The following is a 22785-nucleotide window of genomic DNA, read 5'->3' on the forward strand; positions in this document are numbered from 1 at the left end:
TTGTACGTGCTTAACTTCAAGGGTGTGAACAGGAGAAAGCGAGACTGTTCCTATGTAGGAATAAATGTTTCTGTTCTTGGATCAGGGCTGGACGTGTTTCCATCCCATGGCTGATTGTGTGTTCTCTTGCCTCAGAGAACCACACAGCAAGAGGATCAGGGCATTTAGACAGCTTTCATGTGATGGAGTGAAGGAGTTTCATTAATTTATAAAACATTTAGAAAACCTTGGAAGATCTCACATCCAGCTGTGAAACTTGACAGCAAATTGCTGATCCAAGTTTTCTGTTAGGAGTAACGGAGCTGTTGCTCTACTGAAAGCTTTGAGGAAGCAGTAATTCCATCCATTCAGTTTTTGCTGTCCAGGTCAAGTATGAGCATGGGTCTCAAGATTTGAAAAATTATTTCTCTACTCATCTTTGTGAAGTAGAATCTGATTTTAGATACAAAGACTAAAAGAATACAAAGAATAAAAGATACTTCTATTATTTACTGAATATGATATTAAATATTATGTTTATGGTACTATAAATACTTCAAATATTTTTAAATTAACTGTCTGATGCAGCCACTGACTAAAATGGGAGTCACATCTGGACATTTTGCAGTTCACTTTTACTTCAGTGCTAAAATTTAAATGCAATTAATGTGATAAGTCATATAGAATAAAACAATAATGTGGAAAATACCCTGCAGTATTAATTTGTCTGCAAATTAATTTGAAGGAAAATTACTGAGTCTGAGTACTTCTGTCTGCCAAACGTGTGTTTCATGGCCGTAAGCACAGGATGCCTCACTCCAGATTCAGCATTTACTTTTACACTGAGCTATTAAGTACAAAAGCAACCACTACAGGAAAATTTCTTTTCCTAATGGATTTATAATGACATGGAACAAACATTCCCTAAAAATACCTAACTAAATAATTACAGGATGAGGTGCTATATTGTTACAGTTTTTCAGATGTATTGTGTAACCATTTGCTCTGCTTCTGAATTAGCTGGAAAATAAAGCAAGACAAATATGAAGTAATTCTTCATATTTCCTATTTAGCAACCGTTTGACAACTGATTTGGAATTTTTTTCCCCTTTGAAAAACGACAAGCATAAGGCAATTTAAATACTGTAATTTATCTTTGATGGATGATGTATTTAAAGTAGCTGAAAGCAAATAATTCGAGCATGTAGCAATTAACATTCTTATCCCACTGAGGGAGCTGCATATGCTGACCCTCACCATCCAAATGTGGCTCTTAGCAGGTATGAGGTCTAGTGCTAGTTTCAGTTGCAAAGGGAAGTTATTGCACTTTCCTGTGCTGATTTGAAATGAATAGCCAAATGAATCTACAAAGGTGTCTATAGTCTGTCCAGATTAAGGTGGCCAAGTCTTGTGCTGCAAGAAAAATTCACAGGCCTTTGGGAAGGCATGAGTCAGTGACATGTGAAACCCTGCCCTTCCTTAGTCTAAACAGTATGAACTGAGCATTATCTAAACCATGATGTATGTAAATCCTTCTCATTGTTGATGTGGAGTCCCACCACAGGTACTGTGTTTTCCCTATCCTGTTTTTATTAATGCTTGGTGGAGAAGCACCAGTGGCAGCAGAGGGACTCTGCTGATTCCTTAAATGATTTACTTGAAGACAATACAGATGCAATACGAGTTTGTGGTGCAGAATGGCATTTTAGCTCCCCTGGAATCAGCAAGTGCCAAGGAAACAATGCAGGTCCTCTCAGGTAAAGAGAATATTTCACAATCAGGCCTCTGAAGTAAAACACAAAATGCATCATGTAGTTCTGCACTCCCAGTTGAAATCAGTGATAAGAATGCAAATCTGTAAAACCAGACAGAGTTGTTACAATCCTGTTTCCAACAAATACTTTGCAAAGGCTTCAGGGTGATTCACATCACAAAATTTTGCATGCTGTTTTAACCTTGAGATCCTGACGTCAGAAGTATTAAATGCTTATTTGTGCTTCAAGCAAACATTTCGAGCTATTTTCAGACTTAGCTTAAATTTTCCTTATTCTTTTCTGTCAGGTAGCCTCAGAGATTTTCATTTTGCTTTGAATTTGTCTGTTCATTGTAAATTTGATTATAAACTATAAATTTCTCAATGAGAAAATTTAAGTGCTTGTCTTTGTTGCTTTACCTAGACAGTGGAATGCTGATCCACTGATATCAATTATTTTAGTATCTGGTCCACTGACATTCATGATTTTAGCTCTACCAGCATTTTAAGTTTTGGGGGTTTGTTTATCTTTTTTTTTTTTTTTTTGCTTTTTTTTTATTTTTTTTGCTTTATTTGGTTAAATTTTGTGTGAGTAATTTTGAAATTTTTGATGTTTATAAATACATATTTCACAGGTTTGACGTTACTTACCTTCTTAAGACCAGAAGCTCATAATGATTAGACATTGTTATCTTCTCATAATTTGGGGCAGCTTATGATTTTAATTAAATTTTGATGTATAGGATTGGTGTTAATACACATTTTATGTAATGACAGCGCTGGGGAAGAACTATTCTCTACCCAGATCAGTGAATTGCTAAATTGAAGGAGAGATATAGGTGTTCCTGTCCTTCTGATTTAGTTGAAGGGCTTCATCAAATCCTACACAAAGCAGGGTTGTAAATAATTCCTTTTAAGTATGAAGAGTAACACATTTTAAATAATGTAGTGGATATAATTCTATTTGAAGCTTAACATCTTCAATGTATGTTACTAGGTTGTGCCCAACCTTAGGTCAGGCCAAAAAGTGAGACTATTTGTATGAATTTTCTGGAAAATCTTGGATATCAGAAATAATTTTGGTCATTTCCCGCTATTTATAAATCACTCTTTATAATCAGATTCCATTAAGCATACATTAAACTGTAGTTTTTTAATGGGATGAAAAGACATAAAAAAGATGAAAGAACATCTTTCATACCCTTGGTGCAGATCTGTCTGAGATAAGAGTCTGCGTACAATTTTTGTGTTGGCAGTAGTGGTGTCACATTGAATAAAACAAAATCTTACATTGAGTGTTCCAATTAAACTAATTCTATGAAGTCAACTTAAGCCTTTGGTGGAAGAAATATTTCTGTTTGTCAGTGAAGCTTAAATAATTGACCTGAGGTCTCAGTGTTTTTAGTTTTCTTGGTAATCCATCATTACTTTCAAGCCAGAGACATCTTATTCTCATGAAAGTTCTGCTTCTTGCTTATTTCAAGGCAGACTTTCTATTGTACACAGCAATGTATTAAAGAATGCAGAATGAAAATATATATAAAAATAATGGATTCCTTAATTGCAGTCTAAATTGCACTACATAAATATTTTTGAAATCATCTATAATTTTAACCTTTTTAACCCTATCAGGTTAAAAACCCACCAGGCAAATATCAAAACCTTAAGCAATTATTTATGCTCAACTACTTCTATTTGGACTTGTCTGGATGGGTGTTAATTCCTGTGTGCAGATCTATTCCGGCTCATTGAGATCAGCATTAACTATTTGCTGTGTGACTTCAAGTCATCTGGTTAATTCCAGCAGTTGCAGGCTGGAAATTACCTGAGTATTCGTATTTTTATACCAAAGATACTATTTCTTATACTACTACAAATATTTATATACTACTTTACTAGATAATATTTTTATACTACTACAAAACACTTTGCTTTTTTTCTTAAGTCATTTTTGTATGTCTGAGCATAAGGCAAATACAGCAAAATCAGAAATAGCTTGTCTGCTGAGTCACCTCCCAACTTCCACTTCCTCTTTGAGGTCTTATCCTCAGTTTCAGGTATGTAGTGTTTTTTACCTACTCCCTTGAAAAACACAAGAAAGGGAGTACATGCATTTTTATTCAAACATAACAGACCTCACAGACACAGTATTACTTCGGCAATTCATCTGTTTTCTTACCTTTCCTTTGGTTTGTTGTTTTTAATTTTATTTTATTTATTTGTGGTTTAAACCAGAAACTCCTCAAGGTTCAAGTTCTATGAAAAACTGAAAAATATCTAGACTATACTACTGTGTTAAATCCATAATGGTTTAGGTATCATTTATTTATAATAAATAACCAAATCTCTCACAGCATTCCCTTTAAGTGAAGCACACAGGAGGTTGTATCTCTCAGGAGGTGATCTTGGAATAATTTGCCTATTTAAAAAGATATTGTTTGCATTCTTTCTTGTAAGAGCTGTAATACAAGAAGACTATAGGATAAAAGGAGGAAAAAAAATGCTGAAGTGGCATATTTTATTGTTTTTTTAAAGTTGCCTCCTAAGAAATAGCTCTGTTTTATATTTAGAATACCTCAGTGTCTGTGGAACGTTATTATATGACATATATGAACTTTAATACAAGAAAATTGTGAGTTCAGATATAATACAGTCATTAGGTTATATTCAGATAACATTGCCTAAGTGCTCAAAGGCTTCAAAGTCAATGCCAATCAGTGGATCCTGGAGTGAACTTACTTGATAAACTGCTGTGTTCTTTGTCTGTGCAAAGCAATAGGGATTGCTGGCACTATTGATTTCCATGCTGGAAAATAAAAATATGATCTCTCATGGGAGCTTGCCCTTTTAAATAGCAACCTGAGCATTAAAATTACACCTTTATTTAATATTAGTTCTTGAAGGGAAACTTCAGAAGAGAAGTAGCATTTATTCACTGTTTGAATCAAAGTACCGTCAAGTGAATCAAAGTGTCATCATATTCAACAACAGTTTTATAAGTCCATGAAAGGCTCCACAGACACAGCAAATTTCTAACCAAAACCAAGAGCTATGGGTTTTAGACATGCATCCATGTATTTATGTGGGTGGAACACTAACTGATACTTCTGAGGCAGAGAAGATGTAGTAGCAAAAAGGTGCAGTAAAACAGTGTGTAAGGAGAAAAGACAAATAAATATGTTTCATTCACTATGGAGACAAGAAGCAAATAATTACTTTATAATTGTGTGTTACTATATATAATTGAGATTCTTCTAGGAGAAAAGTAAATAAGAATATCTGGGAAGTACTTATGCCAGTAATTGATTAAAAGGGTCAACAAATTATGCACATTTTGTTTTACACACAGGCAGCACTCATGATGAAACTCTTCCTGAGGCATTGGTTGTCACAGTAGAGGTTTTTGATGGTGAGCTTAATCAGGATAATGAACTGCTTGAATTATAGAAGATACGTCTCTGGGAAGATTTCTTTGAATACTGATCATCATCTGGTGCTAGGTGTACCTGTTTAGTGACTTTTGGTATAGGTGCCACAGTAGGATAGTAAGGGACATCCAGGATGTACAGTCACCAAAAGTCTTTTACAGTAAATTCCTGTATGTTATTCAGGTAGTTCTTAAAAAGTGTGACCTGTTTCACTACAGGTGAAGGTAGCACCTCCAGAAACAGAAGTACTTAATCATGTGTGTTTATTTGTATTAGAGTACCTAATTTGCAGGTTTTAGTTTGAGCTGTAGGGTGGCAAAAAAGTAATTGGCACCTGAAGTTTTATATATTTTTCACCACCACCAAATTTTAGTTTGTTCAGCTGGGGGTTAAATATGGATTTTAATTTCATTTTGTTGTAGCTTTTATCAGTGCTCAGCTGGTGAATGCAGCAAATGCTCTTAATTGGAAAAGGATGTTTTGTTCTAGGCCGATCAGGGTAACATGATTTGTACTTCTCTCCTTTCACAGAGGAATTCCTGTGAAGGATTAAGCATCTCTACCGAGCTGTTAAGCCTGTAGAGTTCAGGATATTCCTTACCCCTCAGTATTAATCCAATTAGTCTATCCGTAGCAGAGAGACACAAATGAATAGCTGTGTGCTCTGCTCCTGCTGTGCTGTAGGATGCAGTTCTGCAGCTTCATATGTAGACACTGTTTGTGTCTATAAAGCATCCCTAATATTGTTTCCTTTGTTTCATGGTTTTCCTAGCCCCATTATGAAAATCTGTCATCATAGAGACTGCAATTGGAGGAGAAAGTTATTCCCAGACAGGTTGTAGCCTTGTCATTATTGCATCTGCTGAATAAAGCAAAGCACATGAGGAGGATGAGGGATAAGGTACCGTGGGAGCCAGCAGCTGAGTCAGTGCATGTGCAGAACTAATACAACTCAACAACTTGTTCAACTGAGCATTAAAGTGTTAAGGTAACAGGCACCTGAACGTGCACAGTGCCAGACACTGCCTGAACGTGCAGGAGGAATACAGGAGGAGCAAATGGCACAGTCAGGGCCCAGAGCTGAGCTGGCTCACTTTGAGCCTCTGTCTTTGTGCATGTGCTGGATTGTGTCTGACTCACAAAGGACTCAGTCCAGCCCTGTACCATTATAAAGCAACGATGATTTTATAGTCTCTAACTTTCAGAATGTTGTGGCCTTTTGGAAGGTGCTTTTCATTATATTCCAGCAAATTTACTATTGGTGGTGGTAGTGTTAAGACATGAAAAACTTAGACTACAAATTACAAAATCTGGGGATGAGATACTGCATTATAATGAGCAATGAGAAACAAACTTCTCAGCTGTCTTTTAAGTTAATTTAAACTGTAGTACCTTATCAAACAAAAGAAAGATTCTGCAATATTTTTTAACAAAAAATTAGAGGCCTCCTGGATTTTTATATTGACTGGAGAGCGCTAGGACCAGGTTTCTCAGAGGTTGCACAAGGAAACAGAAATTAACATTTGCTGAAATCAGTCCTGAGAGGCAATCAAGACAAAGGCCAGGGAGGTGAGCTGATGGACTGCCTGATGCCAGGAGAGGGACATGAGCTCCCCACACAGTGCTCTCAGAGATGGAAACAGAGCCTGTGCTTGTGTCTCCTGGCACAAGTTGGTTTCACAGGGTGCTGCTGTCCTCACTGCTTCTTCTGGGGAGATTAGGAGCACTACCATTTCTTTTACTTCATGGTCATCAAACACTCAGTCTTGTTTTTTCTCTCCACAAGTGGAGTGAGAGTCTGGAAACACCTGGTGTGTTTGAGACTCAAATAAACGTCACTTCTGAATGTCATGGTTTAGTCCTTCATAAGAACACAGCCGGGAAATTTTGCCTTCTATTATTTGTGGTGTGTTTAATTAATCCCTAGGAATAATTTCATGATTTTTGGTCCAGCTCTCCATAAATCCATCAATCTATTTGTTTAAAATAAGATCATGGGTGTGGAATTACGTGCTAGTATCTTCCCGTAAAAAAAAAAAAAAAGAAACTTCCGGCTGCCTAATCAAATTCTGAATATGAATATGAGCTAAATACTAATATGCAGTATGTATTTCAGTTTTGCTACCTGAATATTCAAGCCTTGCAGAAATACTAGCAGCTTAGCATTTTTGCCTGGAAGTTGAGAACTTTTTAGATAAAGATTCAATTTCAAAGCCACATAATAACTTCATCATAAATGCAAAAAGTAATGTGATAAAGTAATGGTTATATTTACAAACCAATATTTTTCAGTGACAGCATTTCTTTGATTTGTTAAAAAATCCATTATTTTCAGGACGGGTATAATAAATTTCTTTTAAAATATTGAAAATACTAATTAATTACTGTAATAAATTGCTATCAAACTTACTGATAGAAGCAGTTATTGTAATGAGTTTTGCATCTTGAACTATAAATAATCCTTCCATACAGTATGAAAAAGGCCCACAAAGATAACCTTTTTGATTGAATAGCCTTAAAAGAAACTTATAGGTGTAGCTTATATAAAAAAGTCAGGAGTGCAAAAAAAGCATTCTGTACAAGATCTCTGTATTTCTTCATGTCTCAGCTTCTTTTTGTGAGGAACTTAGTGACCTTTCTTTATTTGGATCCCTGTAGTTCTCTCACACTCTTGTTTGGGTTTTTTTTGGTCCTGTTATTTTGTGAATAATTATGGGCTCTCTAAAAGCCATCAAGTGAAGTAATCTAAGTTGCACCCACAATATCCAAATTACTGAATAACATTTTGTTTCTGTGCTTGCCCAGCATGCTCATTCGCTACCAACACACTGCACCTGTCAGGCAGGTAGGTGACCCCAGTCATTTCCTGCCCATAGTCAGTAAATATTTGCACTATAGATTGCAAATAATCAAAGTTATCATTGATGTCTCTTCATGTCAGCACTCTGCAATTCCACGCCTGTCTAGAACAACGCCGTGGGAGAGCATAAAGCAGACGCTACTGCACCCTGTGCCACATTGACCAAATTTGAATAAACCCACTACTGAAAAGTTTGACAGATCTGTATTATCCCAGACACACAATGGAGTGTGTTTTCCAAGTATGTGTCTGTTCAACAGGGTTCTTAATTTTCCCCCATCACTCTCAAAAAAGCAGCTAGGGTCACCACAGGACAGAGAAGAGGGCTGGTCATAGTTGTGCTGTTCCCACACTTATTATCAGTGTGTGGCTGATTGGTTATGGCTCAGCAAAAAACCTAACCTCTGTCTGGTGTAGTTCCCTTAGATACAGAAGCGGGCATTTTGGGTTTTATTCTTATCTCTGGTACCACACAGCAGTTTTCTATTTTAAATACACCCGAGGAAAGGAAAATATTAGTAATTACAATTCTGAGCACCTATCATGTAAGTGAAACACAAAGGAAGGTAGAGAAATTAACTCCAGAAGCTTACTCTTTGGAGGCTTCTTCTCACACAACTTGTTAAATCTGACAATTATTTCAGGTTTCAACATTTCCATCCTTATCTTTCCTAGCAGTGGAAGATACTTTAAGAATTACAGTTTGGACTTTAAGTATTAAGACACTTAAACACTGTTCAAGTATGTTTCGTATTTAGTTTTGGTTCCAGAACTTCCTCACTGTTTTGCTAATAAAATTGGTCCTTTATAAGCATTTGAGACCTAATGAGAACCTCCTTATAGATAAATAATATTTCATTTGTACAATTCACTTTTCAGTATTTTAAATAGGAGACACAGCAATATATGTCAGTGAGTTTGGTTCAAACAGAAACAGTAACAAATAGATCAATGGTTTGCTTAAAATGGAAACTACCAGTGCAGAGTGTTTAGGGCAACTTGCAGAGACACATCCAAAGTTTACCTGCCAGTTGTCTTGGTGCTTTTACTCTTTTTATTGCTCTTACTGTGCAGGTATTCAGAGTAGCTTGACTTGCTGAAACCTGATTTCATTTCACTGATACACCAGTGATCAAGTACTCCTTAAGTCCTTTTGATCCACCTGATTTCTTCTTTCTATCCTGCCAGCTCCTTTTCAGGAGCCTTATGAGGCATAACCACTTCAGTGGAGAAGCTTTTTCAGATGTTCTGTAGGTCATGACATAGTGAAGCCATGGCTTAACTCACAAATATTTTATATATGCTCCATTTCTCTGTCTTGGAGAGGAAAGTGAAAGCTTATCCACCAAGCTATTGACTGGCCCATGATGGCCCTGTCCGGATATTTTCTCAGGCCCCAAGAGTAATTATTTCCTAGTGATTTGAATGAAAACAGATGGAGTCTAGACAGTAGAGCATTTAAAAAAACAAGAAGTGAGGCTACAGGGATATGTTCATGAACTGCTGCTTTTGGTTTACTGTACTCTTGGAAGACAGGGTTATTTTCTGAGGAATAAACTATACCCCAAGTATATTTAAAACTGAGTTTACTGGGTTGCATTACCACAATAACTCTGAGGTGCTGGGCTGGGCCATGCTGCTTGACCTCCTGCTAAAATGTAAAGTTCTGTTATAGCAACAAAGCATCAAAAACAGCCCACAGAAATTCATGATGCTTCAGATATATTGTCAATCTTTTTATTCAGTTAACTCTCTGTGCTGCTTCTTATGCCACCTTTTTAAATATGGGGGCAGTGAAGACAGTCTCTTTTATCATCAACTTTATGAGACATTCAAAAGACCACGAGTAAAAAATTTTTTTTGGCCAAAGTTGCTTTCAGTGTAGTTAGCATTCTGCAGAAAAGCACTGATTAAAGCATGTGGCACAGCCTTATAGTGTGATGTCTCAAATCAGACTTGTGGTCTCACCCATTTTTTGTAGTGAGTGTTGCTTACTTGCATTGCCAGCATTCTCTATGGTTAATGCATGAGCCAATTCACAGATCTTTCTTCTTTTATTACTTTTTCTGTGCTAGAAATAATGTGCCCACACATCCTTAGTGCTTTGCACTGTTATGTTTCTCTTTCGATCCTAGGCAAGAAAAATGGGCTGAAATCACAATTAAATATTAATAGCTTAGAATACTGAGGGTTTGAAAATTACCCATTACTTTTATCTTGGAAAAATAGAGATGTTTATTCATTAGTCATAACTTTATGAATCAGTTGTTTAGTGGAACATTAATATTTTTTTTTCTATTTGCAAGAGTAATTGCTTGACTTTCCTTTTGTTTGTGGTGAAATTTTCTTTGTGTGTATTACATGCTAACATGGCTCTGTAACAGCTTCTCACTGAAGTTATTCTTGGCCTAATTTGCTGCCTTCTTAGAGGAAGAGCTTTGCAGCAGGATTAAAATGGTGTATGTGGCTGTGGGCTGCAGAACTAAGGATCCTGATCTTGGAATCCACACTCTTTCTAAGAAAAGATGCTCCAACTACAGCTGCTTTCTTTGGATTTTTTTCTTAAACACTGATACTCTTGATAGGTCAGTTTTGCTCATATTTGCACTGGATCTCAGGTGCAATAAGGGATATTTGTGTCTCTCTCATAAAAGAGGGGCATGAGGAGAACCATATTTTATCCTTCTGCCTACAAAAAACTTTAAATACCTATCCAGTCCTGCTGTTTCCATAGGAAATTCAAAACTTCTTGTTCTTTTGAGTTCCTAAACGTAAGCAGACATGCCTGGGGCTATCTGATATACAGTATAACTAGCAGTGGAAGGCAAAAAAGAAAAGAAAACAACAAAAGGACTGTAATATAAAAAATTACATCATAAGCTCACAAAGACAGCTGATATTTTTTGGCCACAAGTGAAAAGCCAATTCAAAAGAGAAAGTCTGCTTGGGTTAGAAAAACTGGGGAAATTCTGAAAAAGAATTATTACTTCTCATCAAATAGATACTTTCTCATGACAGAATTGTCATTTCAGATGGTTAGAATGCTTCTCATATGGATTTTTGCTTGGTATAGATTCATAACTTTATGTTTCTCACCAGGAGATAGAAAGATTATTGTTTGATGTATAATTGGGTATATACAAAAAACTTGTTTTAAAGATGGCATGAGTTTAAAAAAAAAAAAGATAATGTATGTGAAAGATGCTAACTAAAGATCCTACCATAATGTTCTCTCAATTATAGCAGTTCATCTTTTATTCATTTGTCACCCTTGGCACTCGATTACATCAAATTCTCATTGGAAATACAAAGAGTGGATTCCCACTCACTTTCTTTTTTTTGCTGGCTTTATTGTGGATGTGCTTGAAGAGAGAAACATGTGTGCAGGTTGGTCTGAAGGTGGTGAACTTCAGAGCTCTCCAGACCTGTTCTGAAAATTAGTCACATTATGCCATGTGAAATCACCCATCTTCTGTGCTGGGGGCAATGTTCCTCTGTGCTTTTCTCCTTTTAAGGATGAGCACTTAGGAAATGAAAAGCATATCCAGTAATTGTCTCAGTGATTCTTATAAAGATCTTACAGGTTTCAGATTGAAAGGTAGACGTGGAGCTGGAATACATTAGGAGCTCTAAGAGATGGAAGAATGTTGTGGCTTTGGACAGTTGGTTTTCCTGGGTGATACTCTGCCTGCTTGGACAGAGGGATCAGCTGTATGGCAGGGTTGCTGTGTCTTCTGTAATGTGAGATCCTGCTGGGGCTGTACATCTGTCATGGTTTTAAAATAACACTGCTGAGCATGCTCTAAGTGTACAATATATTCTGTGTGTGCCACAGCTCATAAAACTGACAGCATCATCGAGGATGGAAATGACATTTAGTTCAAACTCTTGGACATTGCCAATTTCTGAAACTTTCATGTTGAAAACTCTTCTGCCTAGCCATGAGGCTGAACAGAAGAATTAGCAAGATGGTACGAATCGCAGTATACATATTGCCATAATTCTTGGATGATTTTCAGTAGGAACACTAGAAGTAAAAACTCTACTGTCTTTCAAAGTGTTTGCACATGCATTTTTGCAAGTATGTGCCACCTATTATTCCGTAAGTGAAATTCTACTTAGCCTTCAAAAGACTTTGCAAACCCAGATAACCTTTTTGAAGCTCAGACAGGGAAAATAAAGTCAAAGAAAGTGGAAAAAAAATAAAATTAAGGTGTCCAATATGACTTTCTAGGTCAGTGAAATAACTGAGCCAATAGCAGGGCATGCTATTATACATAAGAAGACCATGCAGCTTGACAGACTTAACTGATTGTCATGTTCTGACCTCCTCTGAGGAGGACATGGATGGGGTGTGTACATGTAAATTGAAATGTCATAGCAATTATGGAATTATTTAAAATATATATGCATGAAACGTCCATCTTGAAATTGAGTAATAGTATTTTGTCTTACACTATTTTATGGTCTTCTTGAAGATATCTGCAAAAGCTTCTTTTCACTTTTGCCAGTAAACCACTCATGCTTTTCTTTCTGATACTATTGTTCTTTTTTTTGTATAGTTATAGAACTATATAAATCATACATAACCATCCTTATTCTAAATGATTAATGCAAGATCAATGACCAATACAATATCAAAAAATACTGACAAATTTTTATAACTTAAAAATCATAAGTAGGGTTTTAATCTATAGCAAAGATGAATAAGTCTGGGAAGGGGAAAGCTTTACAGAAGGAATTACATAAATTAAGCTAAATGTTCTGAGTAAGATTGCTTTTTTCTTCTTTTTTTTTTTTTTTTTTTTTTGTCTTGATACCCTCAGAGAGAAGCATGAGATACATTTGATTTCTTGGCAATATATTTTTATTTACATCCACTCAACTCATTAGCACTGGGAATTAAAAAAAAAAAGAAAAAAATTTGTACTAGAGCTGATGAAATAATTGCTGCAAGCTGCATGTTTAGACACATTGTACAAGTTAAATGTACAAAATTCACCCATTAGGATCCCTCATGCCCCCAGTTTGTCATTCACTCCCAATTAGGATTTTTCTGTAGAGCAAACAAACAAAAATCCCTCATGGACCAATTCTTCAAAGTGCTGAGTGTACAGAAAAGGCAAATGTCCCTTGCTTCTACTGAAGTCATCTCTCAGAAGTTCACACATTCATTCAGGCTGATGTGCTGGAGTATCCTATACCTGCTATAATCATTGAGGAGTTTTGATATTTTTTCCGCTTTCCTCATTCTCACCACCCCCATTTTATTTTTTTAAATGTGTTTCCATTACATGAGACCATCTTTCTGTGGCACAGAGTTGGTTTCTTTTTATATATTTACACCTGGTCAACTAATGGTCTACAAGCTCTGATGAATTTTTGGAGTCTATTAAAAAAGTTCAGGTTTCTCATAAGTAGATCTGCAGTAGGTCCACACCAGTGTGGATCCTGGAAGAGGTGTGTTGTCCTCCATCTTCCCCTTTCCCTCCAGAGTAGTTTAGAATAAGACACAAGTATATTAACTTTGTAACAGCTTCTCTAGCTTAGGGTATTGAGGGTACCTAACTGCGTGTTTAATGATTTTCTGCATGTTTTTATTGCTGAAAATTGTAAAGAATTTGATTTCATTAACACTGATGAGTGTCTAGCCACACTGTAAAATTGTGAGCTTCTGCAGGAAATGGTATTCAAATCCCTTTCAGTGTAAGGAGGTTTGGGCATAAGCTGTGCTCCATACAGAATCATAATAGCAATTTTCTTAGCCCTCTGTTCTTCAATCAGTCTTATTTTTGGTGGGATAACTTCTTTTTTTTTCCTTTTAAATTATAAAAGTTACAGTTTGGGATGGGCCAGTGAGAGATATGATTCTATATGTCTGTCCTCTGGGCTGGTGGAACATGAAATATTAGGTACCATTTTGCAATTATGCTGCTGTTGAGTTTAGGTTTTATATGGTGAGAAGTGATACAATATTTCAATTGAAAAGTATGTACTACTGTTAAGTGGGTGCAAGGGATAATTCTGACAAAATGAAACCCCTACAAAAGTCTGTTTAAAACTAATTCATCCTTGTGAATAGCAGCAGCTGTGTACCAATGAATTCGGGTAGCAGCCTTGGTGCTTCAAGAGGAAAGAAGTTTGTTCTTTGCCCAGAGAAACTGCTTGATAAAGCAGTTAAGCAAAGTAAGTTTCAGATATTGTTTTAGCACACCAATATCAGAATACTCTGTGGCTTCCAACAGGGCCTTGCAGAAGATGTGAGATCCGGGCACTGGCCAAAATAGTGTGTAGAGGACAATATTTGTATTCTTCTCTTGCCATTTATTGACAATACCTGGCACCCAACTCTTATTTTGCTGTTGTGTTTTGCCAAGGACAAGACTGTGCATAGCTGAAGGGTATCATGCATCTCGATGGCCCAAAGTGCTCCTACTTCTATGAAATAAAGCAAATTAAAGTAGGAAGTCAGTGAGTTTGGAAAGGAGGATTTTTTTCTAGTCACTAGAATGACTGGAAATAAATGGTTTGATTAATTAAAATCAGTATATCTACTTACGGAGTGAGGTACTTGAGCATGATTTATGTGAGGAGTTATTGCGCTGGACTCTTTGATCCCTTGCTTTGAGAATTAAATGTAAAAGTCTCATTCTCAGTTTCAAGGTTGAATACAAATGCTTGTGAGCCAGCCCCTGTTAAATTGTGTCCTGTCACTCTCAAGCATTCAAAGCTTCCATCGAGGCCAAACTCACAAATCCCTTCCTTAACCTCCAGTTTCTTTGCAGTTGCTACATGTGGAGTTAACCCCCATGAAAATTTACTAAAGTGACTTTTTTTCCAGTCTTGCTATAAATCTCTCTCTCTCTCTCTCTCTTACATTGCCATATAAAATTTGTTGTTGAAAGATTAAATGTGCAGTACTTGCATGCTGGTTAACCATCACAGGAATAATTAATTGTAACTATTCCCTTTCATGCCAAAAGACTTATTAGGCATGCTCCACTGAAGAGATAATATAAAATGCTTTACCAAATGTTAGATATTTACTTAGGGCTATGTCTTCAATTTGGAGTTTCATTATAAAGTGTCAGGAAATCTATTCGTATCAAGGAAGTATTTATAAACATTCACTTTGCAACTATTCTTATGGAAAGTTTCCAAGTGGTTATTGGATGGTTCCAGACAGAAACATTTTTCTTCCCCAGTAAAGAAACTCTGATAAGACAATTGTGAACCCTTCAAATAAAGACATACCTAGAAGTGTAATACTGATGATATTCATGAAGGGAATTGCATGGAAAAAATACAGAAAATAACTGATTTGCTTCCTAAAATAGGAAACAAAACTTTTGAGGCAAACAGATCTTAGGTTTTCTGCTGGGAATAGTTCATAGTATGAGACAGTAGTAACAAGGATTCTGAATAAAATCCATAGGCAAGCCCATGGGAATCAGTGCAAGGGAAGGGAAAATGACATTCAGAAGAATAGTTTACTCAGAAAAAATTAATGAAAGAAATTGCTACTCGATGCACTGAATGAGCTGAAAGAATGTCACCAAAAACCAAAAAACATCCAACCAACCAACCAACCAACCAACCAACCAACCCTTAAAAAACAATACTCAGAGAAACCAGTCTCCTACTGTTTTCAGTCCCTGTTGGCCAGTTGAATGGGGAAATGTCCCACAGTTGCACCTGGAGCTGATCCTGCTGCTGGGTAGCTTTACCTTCATCCTCTCGGTGTTGGGGGTTTTGGTTGTTTTTAGTTTGGTTTGCTGGTTAATTTGGTTTATTTTTATTTTAGTTATAGGAGATTTCCCATCTTAGGATTTAGTACCTTTTCACATCAGTGTTTGCTTTTAGATCTTACAGCTGCTAACTGCCTACATCAGCAGTGAGAACAGGTGTTGAGTCTTGAGACTGTGTAGGGCTGTGGGGAAAGAGGAAAAAATGTCTTCCAGGTCTTCATCTGGACTACCACACTCAGTAATAAGTGACACAACATCTCTTTGAGTGGATTTCAAGAGCAGACAAAACCCACTCCCTCTAAAGTACTGATATATCCATGTGGGAAGATGAGATCAATCTCCATGCAAAGGATGGAGGAGTAGGGCAATTAGTGGGCATTTCTTATGCCTGGATCTAATCTTATACCTCGATCTAATCTTTTTATTGAATTGCATTAACATGTAAGGTGAAAACAAGAGCCTAGGAATGGGATGAGTATTTAAATGACTGTGGGTTTGCATGTGGAATTCCAGGAATGAAGCCCAGTGGTTGAGTTGTCCAAGAGCTTTGTGTGGCTTCCAGCAGGACCACTTGAATTCAGCAGTTTGAATTTGAATCTTGATTCTGGTAGTCTTTTGCATTTAGGATTATTTTTATTCATGGCATGGGATGACCTCTGTTACCAATCCTCAGCAGATTTCTTGACAATAGTTTTTAGTTTCAGTTACAGGCAACTTGGTTAAACACCATTTGTTTTGAGCCTTCCTTCATATCTTAGTGTAGCCAATTAGTAATAGAAGATGTTTAACCTTTATGAGTTAACCATGGCTTTGCTGACCTACCATTAAATTTTAGCAAAGTCTCTATTTGAAACTACTGAAAAGTTTCCCAATTTTAATGAAAATATTAGGAGGAGGTGGGATAACACGGTGACTTTGCTTCCTGCATCAGTGGATTCAACTGCTGTTTCATCCTGGTGCCTTGAACTTCGTACGTTATTACAATGGCTTTCACTTCTTTGATTTATATGTGACTTTAGAACATAACTTTTTGCGTTTTACTTCTGTGGTTTATTTTTAGATGTATTTTCTCAGTAATTGAAAGCTGTGATGGTGCACTAAGGAGAATGGTAGCATAAAAGAATCAGCCTGCCTTGATTCCAACATTTCACTTTGAACCATCAGTTGGCTCCATGATATGTAGCAGTTTTGCTTTGAAACATGGGATTTCAGTCTATAATCTAATTATTGCTGATTTATAAGGTAATTTAAATTAATTTAAGTATAGTATTAATGATTTCTCAGATAAATCAACTGAATAACAGGAAAAAATCATGCTATTTTTCATCATTATATGGTTGCTTTTGTTGTATTTGATTTCTCAGTTTTATTCATTTGTCATGCTTTTCCAATTACACTAGTCAAATATATAAACCAAAACCCCTAAGAGCACTTAACCTGAAGTTTCCAAGAAAAAAAAATGCATAAGGTGAATGCCAGCTCAGTTCTTAGTAAACAGAATTGTTTAATTGTTTATAATTAATTTATTGTTCTTTTGCTTATCATCTTAGAAGACATTGCATTTATTTCCAAATTGTCATGGTTGGGTAGTTCAGAAAATGAACATGATCTGTGTACACATGAAATACATACAATGTGTTTAGTGTACACATACAATAATGTATATCAGCAGTCCCTTAGCTCCTTCCATCCTGAGCACTGTCTATGCATAAGAGGGAATTGCAGTTAAACCTTTCCTTCTCCCATAGTCAGTAATCTGGCTATTTGTTCTTACAGAAAGGAAAACCCCAAACCATACAATAAGTAACAACAGAAGATCCTTCTGTAGTAATTTCTTTTGTATCTCTTTCTGTGAATGGCTTTCAGCAGTGATTACATCTTGCAATAGACTCTATTCCATTAGTGGACCAACATATGAGAAAATTTGTAATTCCGATTTTAGTGTAACAAGGTAATGAAAACACTAGACATAAATGTCAGGTGAGTCTAAGGTTATCTGTAGTTTTATTTTTCTGATCATGTATCACTTGAAAGGCTGAATATAGGAGTTGTGAGCAATCTTGCTGCTGCTTAATGTTGCCTTGCTTTGTTGCCAGCAGAGGTTAGAGAGGTCCCATCCCTTTGCTGCCATCCATCTGTGCTCCCTCAAACCACAGCACATCCCTTCCCTTCTGTTACGTGATGGCCTCGCTCAGGAGGGGAGAGCCTAAACACATCAGTGAAGGAACAAACAACAGGAACCTCCTAAGTGGAGTTTCAGCACTTAAAAAATTATGGGGAACCAGATTCACAAAAAGTCAAATAATGCCTGGACTGAGCTTTAGCAAGTGGATCACACCACGTTGTTTAGCTCCCCTTGGGTACCCCGCTGAAGCTTAGAGCCACAGCTTGGTGTGATCTGTACTTCTCTAACCCTGCATTTGTTTCTTCTTGTGGATATATCAAAAACTGAAGATACAGTCGCAGGGTGAAGTTTTAATGGAGGTGGTTGTTATATATTTTTATATGTATATTTTATAACCTTCTTTATAATCATCTAAACCTCTTTGAAATATATCAAGATAAATTTTAAATGCTTCTTCTTTTGTTAATTTAGCCAAGATTTTTCCCCTGTGGTTGAAAAGATGTTAAACACCTCACTCCATGTGTTCATAACCTAATGTAACACGTAAGGTCAAGGTGCTCAACAACAAAACCCCAGTTTCACTCTGGTGACAGTGGTGGAACTTGTTTCCAGTCTGTAATACCCTAATAGTGAAGGAAATGTTACATTCAGAGAGGACCAATCCTTCTTTATTGCCGCCTCAAGCAGAAAGTAAGCAAAAATCAACATGAGGTCTCTAAAGATGATCAGTTTAGTTTAGAGATCTCAAGTGAGTTGAAGGGGGTACTTCAGTATGTCCATGAAGTTGTTCATTTTTGTTATGTGTGTTTGAATATCATTCTCATTCCTTCTCTCTTTCTTTTTTTCTCTTACCTTCCATCTATCCATTGTCACGCATTGCATTCTTGATTACAGTCTGTGTAATCGTCACCACCGTGTGAAGGCATTTTCCCACGTCACCAGGTACGGTGTCACATGTCAAAAAACATGTTTGTGTGTTCCCAACCCTATTCAGTGTTGTGCTTAGCATATTTCTCCTACGTTAACCTCTTTTCTTCCTGTCTTCCTTTCCCATTCAATATGAAATAACATTGCTGCAGGAAAGTGACTTTTAAAATTAATGTATTTTTAAAAAAAAAGTTTAATTTTCTGGATCAAAGAGGTACTGTCTTTCTTAGGGACTAAAAAGCAGTACTATACAGGTTTTTGGCTGTCTACAGGTTATGGCCTGGAACCTGTAATCTTTTTAATGGATTAATATCTGCTAAGTTCCACTTTTGTAAAATCCCTGAGCTGCATTGTTCTGTTTTATTCTGATTGCTGCTGATTTATGTTAGAACCCTGATAATCTCACCCCTGTAATGGCAAACACAGATGGATAAATTAGTGCTTTTGTCAATCCTTATTGTTCTAGTTTTTTTTCTAGTATCTAAACTTCCATTCCTCAGGATTTATGTGGCCTTTAGAAACATGTTATTTGCAGATTGCTACATGGCTAGCTGATTTTTTTAAGAAAGTAGTAAGATCCTGAAGATGCTCATTTACATGCAGATTTTTATAACTTTTAATGATGTTTCTGAACATCACTGACTCGTGGCTTGATTACTTTTGCACTTGGCAGAAGAAATTTCATTAAAGAGCTGTTGCAAGAAACTGTTTTTAGCAATAGTGGGAAAGCATGTCTTACGACCTGCATTTCAGGGATTAAAATTAATATCATTATTGTGAGTTCATGAGCTTATGCACATTTATTATACCAAGACATGGTGGGACATGAATCATGTCTTTCTAAGCATTCTTCTTACAAGAGATAAAAAGGAACAAGCGTTCCTTCTAAATGCAAATTACAAAATCCAAAGCTGGTAAAAATTAATGTTACCCAACTGCTTCTGATGGTGACACATCTCATACACCATTTCTAATGTCAGTCCTTTCAGTTCAATACTTATTTTGGATCAACTTCCAGTCTCCTTATGGGTCTCTAAGTTGCAATGTACCTAGAGATATAACTTTTTCTGAAAGAGGAAAAAACAAGTGTTGAAAATTACACAGTGACTATTTCTAGGCTTTTTAGTTGTACCTCAGCTTTTTCATTCTGATATCCAGTGTCTCTGCAACAATTTTAACAGCATAATCATTTTCCAATGTAAATATATTTAACTTACTGTATCAGTTCCTCTATGGGTAGGACACTAGTTATTTAGTCTTTAGTCTGTCCCTTCAACTTCAGACTGCAAAATGGTAACAAATTAGGTAAATGGTAATAAATTAGGAAAAGAGAAGTGGCAAGTACTTCTTTTTAAAGTAATACTCTGGAACAGCTGGATTGAGGTGTACAACTTTTTCTTGTATTGAGTGAGAACAGCACTTGGAGCTGCTAAGATCCATCTCAGTACCTCATTGACAAGCTGGAGGTATTCAGGACGTTTATTGCCATAAATAGGACACTGTTCTAAACAGATGCAAGCTGCAGCTTTGTAGCATGCAAACTGCTAGGTGCATTGTTGTGAGGTCAAGGCTAAATGAACTATTGTTGCTCCCTTGTTGTGTTCCAACCTTGCATAATTACATTAATGGATTTTCCATACTTATTAGTAAGGTAAAATATGTGGGATGTAAAATTATCTAGTAGTTGGCACAGTTAAGCCGTTGGATAAGGATCGTGGTTCAGTTGTAATGAGGTAATGGCTTTGCTATGGTACCTGCTGTAGGACCATTTGCAAAAGCACAAATTTAACTTTAAATAATTAAAAATTGATTTGTTTTGAACAGTGAGCTTCCGAGAGAAGGGATAGCTGGAAACATTGAGATAACTAGAGACGTATGTCATGGATGGATGAATTGTTGTATAACTGAGTCTAATTCCACTGGTGGGCTCAGTCATTTTGCAGCGTTTTTGGACTGAGATTACTAGACACAATTCCACATTATAAACAGTACTTTTGGGTCACAGAAGCACACAGTATACCTGTCATGCTTAAAATAAGACTTAAATCTGTTTGCAGATTTAAATATTCCACTTCTACTAAGGTTTTGTAATCTCAAGATCATTCCTGCAGTTCAAAGACCTCTTTCAGTATTTGAGGACCATATAATCCCAGCAGCTCTTTTCTTACATTTTTTTTAGCATAACCTTAGTCTGGTGGTCAAAGTTCAGTAATTGTAGTCATTCATAATCATTTTTAGAGTGAATGTCTATGATAAGGGAGGAGAACAGCACCTGAATAAAATATGCAAGTCTGTATTTTGCTTCTGGGAACAGTCTGAGAACAAACAGGGAACTCTCATTTTTAGCACTGCTCACAACAATGCTAATATAAAATCTACCAAATAATTCTGCCTATTTTCTGCATTGTATGTTACTGGTAAGAAAGTAGGGCAGTTCACACAAAAGCATTCTTAAAGCATATGGATCATGAATTTGCAGTAAGTTGAGGAAAAAGAAAAGATGTATTTAGCTACTGCTATTTAAATTGCAGTCCTGGTAATCTAAGCCTTCTGTGATTACATTGTTTGTATTACATTACTAATCACAAATATCCCTTAAATGATTGCACAGTTTTTAGATGTAATCAGTACTAAATGAAGCTAAGCAAGGAGTGCTACTTGTATCTGGCTTGTGCTACTGAACTTTCTGTTCTGTGTATTTTCACTTGTAAAGACTTTTTTTTTTTGTCATGGCAATCTGAAATACCTCAATGAGCTTGTATGTCTATGGCAATTGGCATTTAAATACTTTATATTTTTTATAATTTTTAATTTTGTTTCTAAGACATATAGTAAAGATAATGTGGAATTGCCATGTAATTATGCACAAGTACTATGCTTTTACACTAGACAATGAATAATTGATATTTCAGGTTATATCCAGATGCTATTCTGAGATGAAATTGTGAGATTTCAAAGTTTTCTTTCACCCAGATCATTAAAAATCTGCTGGAGGATTTTCTTCTGAGTCTGTTTTGGTTTTATGGAGAACATATTAAATGCTGAAAAAAACTCCAATCCCCCAAAGACTCAAGTTAAAGGAAATCTCTGTAGTTCCATTCTTGAAGAGGCTGAAATTATAGACTGTTAAAATTTTGTATAAAAGCAAGAAATCAAATCTATCTGTAATTTTATTTTATAAAGAAAATACTATTACAGTTTCTCTGAAATGTGCTTCTGGGTGTATTTGAAATGCACTGGGAATATGAATGCTTGGTGGAATTAAGTGCAGACAATGAATCATGGTGATCAGATGTTCTCTATTGACAAATACTATTTTTTAAAAAGACTAATTTTTGTAACTCAAAACATCAGTCCCTTTTGTTTAAGATTTTAATGAAACAACTCACTTTTGGCACACAGCTTTAATGGACAAATGCCAGAGGATGGAAGCAAAGGGCAGCGTGTTTCTGTAAATCTAAATAGATTAATGATATTCAAACTCAATTTAAATGTCATTCTTCTTGTTTTCAAGTCTAGCCAGAGTACTTTAGAGATGTTAGTTGGTATTTTTTTGGCACAGACTGGGTAGATGAGTGTGTCCCAGTTTGCTTGGTACCTGCTGCTGTCCTGTGCCATTGCAGTGAGGTCAGCTGAACTTCTCACAGCTTTTGATTCTCCTGCTGTTTTTCAGTGCTAATTTTAAGCAGTTTATTAAGTGAGAGTGAATTTCTCATGGCTCAATGTATTCCTGTGAGGCTTTGATAATTGGAATAATCACTTTATTTCCGCTTCCACTCATCTAAGCTACTTAAGTAGATAGTACAGTAGGCTGAGGCAATGAATGATTTCTTCTTTCCAGCCGTATGTTGGTCATGCAATATAACTGCAAATCAGAGCTAGACAGTGTGCCAATTACTACTTCCAAAATGTGTCTCTCCCACAGAAGTTATTTATGCACACTGCTAATTAGCCACCGAGATTTT

The 22785-nt window shown here is 36.2% G+C and overlaps 1 protein-coding gene across 2 annotated transcripts in view; it reads left to right on the forward strand.

The window, feature by feature from the left end:
* CCSER1 (coiled-coil serine rich protein 1) overlaps positions 1-22785 on the forward strand; it is a 608967-nt gene that overhangs the window by 499135 nt on the left and 87047 nt on the right. The gene's annotated exons all lie outside the window — the stretch shown is intronic.

The sequence above is a fragment of the Parus major genome, chromosome 4 (assembly GCF_001522545.3).
Source record: "Parus major isolate Abel chromosome 4, Parus_major1.1, whole genome shotgun sequence".
Taxonomy (NCBI): domain Eukaryota; kingdom Metazoa; phylum Chordata; class Aves; order Passeriformes; family Paridae; genus Parus; species Parus major.